Source organism: Diabrotica virgifera, chromosome 2, assembly GCF_917563875.1.
Source record: "Diabrotica virgifera virgifera chromosome 2, PGI_DIABVI_V3a".
NCBI classification, from domain to species: domain Eukaryota; kingdom Metazoa; phylum Arthropoda; class Insecta; order Coleoptera; family Chrysomelidae; genus Diabrotica; species Diabrotica virgifera.
In genome coordinates, this window is record NC_065444.1 from 279,798,398 (window position 1) to 279,807,355 (window position 8,958).

Consider the following 8,958-nt stretch of genomic DNA (forward strand, 5'->3'; position numbering starts at 1 on the left):
AATCTTTCAAGATATATGTATTATGTATGTATCAGCGCTGTCAGCGCAAATAAGTATTATATATATAGGTATCATATAAAAGGATATATTAGTATTAGTGTTCTTAGTAAATGTATTATTTATTATAATTTTTGTGTCTTTGGATTTGTCTTTCTCGGGAATAAGATATTTTATAATAATAGTAAGTATATTTAAAGTATTTTTGTATCCTTCACTTGGTCTATTAAATTTGTCAGTATGTATGAGAAATCTTGTAACCTGTCAAAGCGAAGAGAATATAGCTCAGTGGGAGAGCGTGTGACCGGATATCAAGAGGTCCCGGGTTCAAATCCCGGACGATTCATATTCTTATATATATATATATATATATATATATATATATATATATATATATATATATATATATTGATACATGTATCCATGTGACTTCCAAAGTAGATTCTCGTAATACGTTGTTACTTCATATATACCGTTATGACTTCCGATTTCGGAAGTCACAACGTTTTGCCTATATTTTTACGAATTTGGCTACTAGATGGTATCAGAAGGCTTATATTAAAAATTTCGCTGGAAGTCATATCGTATCTAACATACTCATAAGATCAGATTTTAGTTCGACGGTATATCACCAGCGCTAGTGTCGCTCCCGTGCTACTATACAGGCTATGTACACAACGCGTAGCGTCTTCCGTATACCACACCGCTCGGTGTGACTTCCGTTTTTTGGCAACCCTGTGTAACGGTTTCCAGACATTTATCTGTTGTAGATTCGCGGTCCTAATCGTACTTAGTGTTTTGTGTGCCTTTTGTTTTTAAACATGAATAATAGCAGATCTGCTTTACTTTTAAAGTTAGCTTTAAATGAAGGTACAATAAGTGATTATATATCTCTATAATTATATATTTTCTGTACTTATTTTAATCTATAATATTTACTTACCTATTTAGTTATATAAATTCATTTTTCTCGTGTTTTTGTTTACTTCCTTTTTTACAATGAACTTCTAATTTAATCTACACTCACCGGCACGAAAAACGGGCACCCCAAAAAAATGGGTAATTTTTGATGTCTCGTATCTCCCAAACCTGTTGTCCGATTTAAGTAATTTTTTTTAATATGTTATAGCCTTATTCTTTAACAAAATAGCTATGATAATATTGTTGATAGACAGGTAAATTTTCATTGTATACCGGGTGTACCAATCAAACTGGGTTTTTTTTCTCAATTTTCACAACACCCTGTGGAATATTCTAGCCTTTATAAAATATTTAAATCAAAGCCTAACTATAGCTCCAGGTTTTATTAACATTCTGTTTTTTTATTCATTCGCTTACGTTGGATAATAAAAAGTTAAGGACTTTAACAACTAGCCATGTTCTTTATCGATACAGGTGTTTCTAAATATAAGTGCGACAAACTTTAAGGGGTAATTTCTGCATGAAAAAATAATGATCGTTTGGCAAAATAATTTTATATTTGCAAGCATTTGCGGACATAGCTTTATCAAGTAAACGATCATTATTTTTTCATGCAGAATTACCCCTTAAAGTTTGTCGCACTTATTTAGAAACACCATGTATTGATAAAGAACATGTTTAGTTGTTAAAGTCCCTAACTTTTTTATTATCCAACATAAGCGAATGAATAACAAACAGAACGTTAAGAAAACCTGGGGCTATAGTTGGGTTTTAATTTCAATATTGTATAAAGGCTAGAATATTCCACAGGGTGTTGTGAAAATTGAAAAAAAACCAGTTTGATTGGTACGCCCAGTATACAATGATAATTTACCTGTCTAGAAACAATGTTATTACAGCGATATAGTTAAAGAATAAGGCTATAGTACAGGGGTGGGCAAAAGCCGGCCCGCGGGCTGGGTCCGGCCCTTTCGCTTACTTTGTCCGGCCCGTTGAAAAACCCCGCAAGTACCTAATCTTTTTAATCCCTTTTATGTGATTTTGTTGAAATCAACAGTAATAGTTTGCATAGTGTTCACATAAATTATTAAATATATAAATAATAGAGAGTATTATAATTACGAACAGCCTTAGCTAACTATATTTTTAAAAACTGTTTAATTGTAACTATTTACTTTAAATTTCTTTTAAAATATAGGGAAATCCCCGGAATTCATAATTGTTTATTCGGTATTAATAATCGTATTTAACTCTCAAGGTCTCAAGACAAGCACTCGGTGTTTGGGTATCTATTTCAACCATATCACTGACAGTTTATGATCTAAATACCTCAGCACTTTGGTCCCAATAATATGATTCTTTATTTATTAAATCTGAATTAAGTATGGTTGTTTGGAATACCTACTTCAGCATAAAATTCATTGTTACCGATTTTTGCCGAAGTTTTACAACTACTTCGAAAGACGCGTATAAGTTTATTTTGATTTAGCACTGGTCGTATTTCCTATTACTCCTCATATTTCTTTTGATACAGTGTGTGTTATTTTGCAAATATATAATAAATTGAAAAAGTGGAGGACATTTTGTAAGTAAAATTTGAAAACATTGTTTTTATTTTATTGTATTAAAATATTTATTTGTAAGCATTTGCAAAATGATACAATCTAAAAAAAGAAAAGTTGATTTGGAATGCAGAAATTTTAATGAAGCATGGACAGAAAAATACCTTTTTACGAACATTGGTAAGACAGCAATTTGTTTAGTTTGCCATTAAACCATTGCTGTTTTAAAGGAATATAATTTAAAGAGGCATTTTACATCAAAACATCCAAAATATGCATCGTTTTCTTTAGAAGAACTTAAAAATGCTGCAGACAACTTAGCAAAAAACTTAAATAAACAACAAAATATTTTTAGCAAACAAAGTAACATCGAGAAATCTACCACACAAGCAAGTTATGTTATTGCACACAAAATTGCTAAGTTATGTAAACCTTTTTCTGAAGCAGAATTTGTTAAACAGTGCATGGTAGAAGTGTCGGAGATATGTTGTCCTGAAAAAAAACATATTTTTTAAAATTTAAGCCTGTCACGGAGAACAATAGTACGACGGATCGAAAATATTTCAGGAAATTTACTCGACCAGCTAAAAACAATAATTGCTGATTTTACATATTGTTCTCTGGCGTTGGATGAGTCCTGCGATATTACTGACACAAGTCAATTATTAATATTTATTCGGGGTATTAACAAAAAATGTGAAATTCGCGAGGAACTTCTTAGTGTGCATCCAATGAAAGATACAACTACCGGTGAAGACTTCTTTAACGCTGTTGAAGAGTGTTTAGTTAAAGTAAATTTACCTTGGAACAAAATAGTAAGCATCACTACGGATGGCTGTCCTAGTTTAACAGGGAAAAATGTGGGCTTACTAAAACGAATCAGCGACAAAGTAAAACAGTTGCAGCCAGAACAAGACATATTATTTTTACACTGCATTATTCATCAAGAAGTGTTATGTAGAAAAGTTTTAAAATTGAATCACGTCGTTACTGTTGTGACAAAAGTTGTAAATTTTATCCGGGAACGTGCCTTAAATCATCGACAATTTGTTGAATTTTTGAAAGAAATTGAAAGTGACTTTTACGAAATTCCTTACTACACTGAGGTGAGACGGCTTAGCATCGGTAAAGTTTTGGACAGATTTCAATATTTGCTTGATGAAATAGTATCCTTCTTGTCGATAAAAGAAAAACTACATGATTTTCCTGAATTGCAAAATGAGGCATGGCTAAACGATTTGTCGTTTTCTGTAGATATTGTAAAATATTTAAATGAACTTAATGTAAATTTACAAGGGAAAAACCAGTTCGCTTTCAATATGCACTCAAATGTCAAAGCATTTATGATAAAACTAAACTTATTTGCTGAGAACTTTAATAAAAAAATATTAAACCACTTCCCATCATTACAAACACGACGAGAATTATTGAAAAATTCTGATTTTCTTAAATATAGTTCAGTAACACAAGACCTGCATACTGAATTCCAAAGAAGATTTCAAGATTTCAAAGCTATTGAAAAACCTTTGTCATTAATTAGTCAACCTTTTAATTTCGATGTGCAAGAAGCTCCTGTTGAAATTCAGCTAGAATTAATTGACTTACAGGCAAATAATTTATTAAAAGAAAATGTTCAATCAAACGAATTGAGTGCTTTCTACGGTGCTTTGAATACAGAACATTTTAAACATTTTTTAAACTATGTTCAAAAATACCTAGTTTTATTTGGTTCGACATATATTTGTGAAAGAACTTTTTCGTTGATGGTTTCCACGAAAAATAAATATCGATCACAAATTACTGACGAAAATCTACACTCGGTATTAAGGATTGCTACAAGTGATTTGGATCCCAATTTTGAAGAAATAATATCACATGAACATTCGCGATTTCACGTTTCGCATTAACTATTATACTGCCCTACTAAGCGAAAAGGGGGTTTCTGCAATTTTTATTTTTCGAATACTCTTTTATATATTGTCTCATATATGAATGAGTTCAAAGATTCTATATATTTTTTATTACTGTATGGTCCAATTCATTATGAGGTATATAGTTTCACAGTTTCTATGTGGGTTTGCAGCATGTATGAAGGTGTATTTAATGACTAAACAGTAGTACCTCATTTTTTATAAAATGTAGATACCTCATTTTCGCTTAGTAGGGCAGTATAGAAGTTATACTTATAATGAGTATTCTATTAATTTTAACGTTTAATGTTTGTCTTTTTTTTTATAATTTTATTTAATATTAGGTATATTTACAAAATATGTATCAATATAAATTAATTTGTATCGTTAAAATATAAATAAATAAGAAAATAAAATCTTTCAATAACTGATTTATTTAATTACCATTAATTTATTATTATTCTTCTAACGCCGACTCCACTAATGAAGGTTGGCTAAAACACCATTGCAAATTCGTCTCTATTTTCTGCTTTTCTTAAAAGCGTCTGTGTGTTTAACCCGGTCCAGTCTCAAATGTTTTCAGTCAGAATATTTGTCGTCTACCAGGACCCCTTTTTCCTTCGAACAACTCGTACATATCATTTCTGAGCATGTGCCGTAAATATGCTGTCTGTCTCCTTTTAATGGAGGTCAAAAGTTCTCTGTCTCTTTCCATTTCGTGCAACATCATTTTGTTCGTATATGATCGGTCCATGGTATTTTCTAAATTCTCCCAAAAAGCCACATCTCAAAAGCTTCCGGCTTTCTCATTAAGTCAGCATTAACAATCCAAGCTTCGGCACCATAAAAAAGAATAGAGTGGATATACAACATTTTATCAACTAATATCAGATTTGCAGATTGAGTCTTTGGTGACTCAGAAATGTCCTCATCTTCAAAAAGTCTACCCTCAATTGCTCTATTCTTGATCGAATTTATGATTTCGAATTTAAATCTTCCGTAATCCAGACTCCTAAGTAAGTATTTCATTTTGTCCACTTGCTCAATATCTTCATTTTTTATCTGGTTCTTTTTCTGGATCTTCTTATGATTTAATATAATGACCATTTTTTTTTTTCAATTACGTGACATATTTTACTGGGCACAAGTTTTTCGCATGTATTCCCAAGTAGGACAATTTATTATTACCATTTTCTAATTATTAACAGTCAAATTTCTTTGTCCAAATGCTTTAAAATAATACTTATAGTATTTATTTCTTGGGCAGGGAATAAACTACACCAAACAAATTCGCGTGGGCACAGCGTACATATCCGGTATAGTCCTCCGGCCCGAGAGACATTTTGAAACTTTCATTTTGGCCCGCGCTTAAAAGTAATTGCCCACCCCTGATCTAAGCGGTTTTTTAAAATTTGTGGGTTTTGCAATATTTTACCGTCAGCGAACGGACTAATAGTAGAGGATCCGATATAAGGCCGATCTGCATCGATCTATTTAATGGATAACGTGTGCGTGAAGTAACAATGTATTTTAAACGGGATTTACTTTTTCGCACTGTTTTTGACACACTTTCATATAATCAAATATCCTTAACTTTCGCGTTGTCATGGTGATGACATAATGAGCAATAAATTACAAAAAAAAATTTGACAGTTTTGTGGTTTGAAAGAAATTAGAATGTTTAAATAAGTTCTAAAAATTGTAGAATAGGAATGAATTCCAGTGATGAAGAGTTACAGTTTTTTTATTTGTTTATCGTAGATAAAATATTGTATGAAACTGTGCGTGAAGTACTTTTTGCGAACTTAAGCGATGTATAGCACTCGCTCCGTTGTCGCTTGTGCTCTAAACATCACGTGCATTCGTAAAAAGCATACTTCACGAACTGTTTCATAAATAACTATTTTCATATATTAAAAAAAATGTTTCGACCCGGGTAGATATTATTCCAGATTTTCAGATTTCAGCACAGTGTTAGATGGTTGGGGCATATATGGAGAGCAGGTAGCGCAACAACTATAAACTCAATTTTACAATGGAAACCCGGAGTTAGAAGGAGACGCGGAGGAACTAGAATAAATGGTTACAGGAAGTAAAGGAAAATTTATATAGGGCAGGAATTAGAGACTAGCAGAAAAAGACAGAGGATAGAAAGAACTGGAGAAGCACAGTCAATAGTATCGAGTAGCAGACTGGGACTAATCTGCTCTAAAAAGATGGATCTAGATAGCTTTTTAGCAGCTCAACCCCACCTAGTGTATTTAGCCATTTAATTTTCTTATTACACATTATTATTGGTACATCAAAAATTAAAAGGACGGTGCCTGTAATAAAATCTAAAATTCAAAATTTAATCAAGAAAAATAATAAATATTAAAATTTCCTATAAGTTCAAATTTATTTATTAAAATTTTTGATATAATTTTCATAAATAAATTACTTACTAATAACACTTTTTTAATTAATTCCAAAAAATCCATTTTGCAGCAATAATAATTGCTTAGTATTTGTAAAATAAATATCAATCATATCATAAATAATACAGGTTTACAAAAAAAAAACTAAATTTCGGACTATTTGACGAAACCATGTTACAAGGGGGTTTTTGGGGTGGCTGATCACGAATCCGGGGTCCGCTCACCTCTTTCACGCCAGGTAAAGGTCATTTCAAGGTAAAATCAAGATAAATCGACAGTCGCTCTGAGAAAGTATATTAGGGCGTTTTTGGTATCGCTGATGACGAATCATTAGTCCGCTGACCTCTATCACGTCTAGTTCAAGGTCAAATCAACATAAATCGACACAATCGCTCTGAAAATATAGGGGTTTTGGAGTCACTGATCATGAAAACTGCGGTCCGTTGAGCTCTACCACGTAAGGTAATGGTCATTTCAAGGCCAAATCAGGACAAGTCCACAAAACTGATTTGACCTTGAAATGACCTTTACCTGTCGCGGTTGAGCTCAACGGACCCCAGTTTTGTGATCAGCGACCCCAAAAACCCCCTAATATACTTTTTCAGAGCGATCGTGTCCATTTATCTTGATTTGACCTCGAAATGACCTTGAGCTAGACGTGATAGAGGTCAGCGGACACAAATTCGTCATCAGCGACCACAAAAACCCCCTAATATACTTTTTCAGAGCGACTGTCGGTTTATCTTGATTTGACCTTGAGATTACCATTACCTGACGTGATAGAGGTCAGCGGACCCCGGATTCGTGACCAGCGACCCCAAAAACCCCCTAGTCATATGGTTTCGTCAAATATTCCGAAATGTATTTTTTTTGTAAACCTGTTTAATCAAAAGAATATCAATCTTTTAATTTAAATAGACAACTTTAAAACATAGAACTGCATTCACAACTGTATTCACAGTAAAAGTTTCAAAAGATCACACATTACGCTTAAAGTAAGAGGTAAATCAGCAGACGAGTCGTTGTGACTTCCAAAATATGACAACACCGCTGGAAGTGACAACGCACCTTGAACTACCCTATATATGGAAGCCATAACGTATGCTGTACGCTTCGGTATATACGTATATATATACAAAATTTATTTTGGTAAATCCTTTCCCCTCAATAGGTAGACCCATTTTATAAGCCCCCCTTTTACCAAATACACAATTTTTAAAAAATTATTCCTAGTAGAAAAGGTGGAAGTCGGACAGCCTCTTCTGTATACCGGAAGTCACAACTTAACGTGCATCAATATATATATATATATATATATATATATATATATATATAAACATAAGATGTAGATCTTTGAAACACACTCAGTGAACCAAAGATCCAAGGTTATTGGTTTAACGACCACTCGTACGAAATCAAATAGATGAAATAGAGAATGTAGAAAAATCCCAGAGAGGTTGAAGAGGGCGAAACACATTTCTAAGAACTGGTATTTGGATCTTTGATTCTATTCGAAAAATTTTTCCTAGCCCGAAAATGGTGGATGTGTGAATTGTTCGTAAGGGGATTTTTCCACATTCTCTATTTCATCTATTTTATATATATATATATATATATATATATATATATATATATATATATATATATATATATATATATATATATATATATATATATATATATATATATTTGGTATCGTTTTAATAAAAATTTTTTGAAAGTGGTGTTTTAAAAGTTAGTTTAATATTTAAATAAAATACAAATAACCTGTTAAGTATATTAATTTCGTTGAAATCATAATAATAGAAGTATAACTTCTTACGTGCGTACAAAGTACACACACATTCTTTTTTTGTTACTTCTTATTGCTCCGTCTCTTTTCGAAGGTTGGCGATCCATATGGCAATTGCAGCTTTGGAAACTGCTGCACGAAAGATTTCTGAGGATAGTATGTATCTTCTTTTGCCCTGTACTTTATTTTTGACTGTATAGAGAAAGGAGTGGCGTTAATGATAATAAATAAATGTAAAAATTATGGCCAGGAAGCTTTTACAGGATTCGATTAATTCCATAACATATACCAAATAATCTTAGATTGTGATGGCTTTGGCTTCTTATATGGTTCAGTAACTAAATCTCGTCTAACTAAAG

At 32.2% G+C, this 8,958-nt stretch overlaps 1 protein-coding gene across 2 annotated transcripts in view; it reads right to left on the reverse strand.

The window, feature by feature from the left end:
- The window catches only part of LOC126880655 (uncharacterized), an 85,027-nt gene that overhangs the window by 67,585 nt on the left and 8,484 nt on the right, over positions 1 to 8,958 (reverse strand). The gene's annotated exons all lie outside the window — the stretch shown is intronic.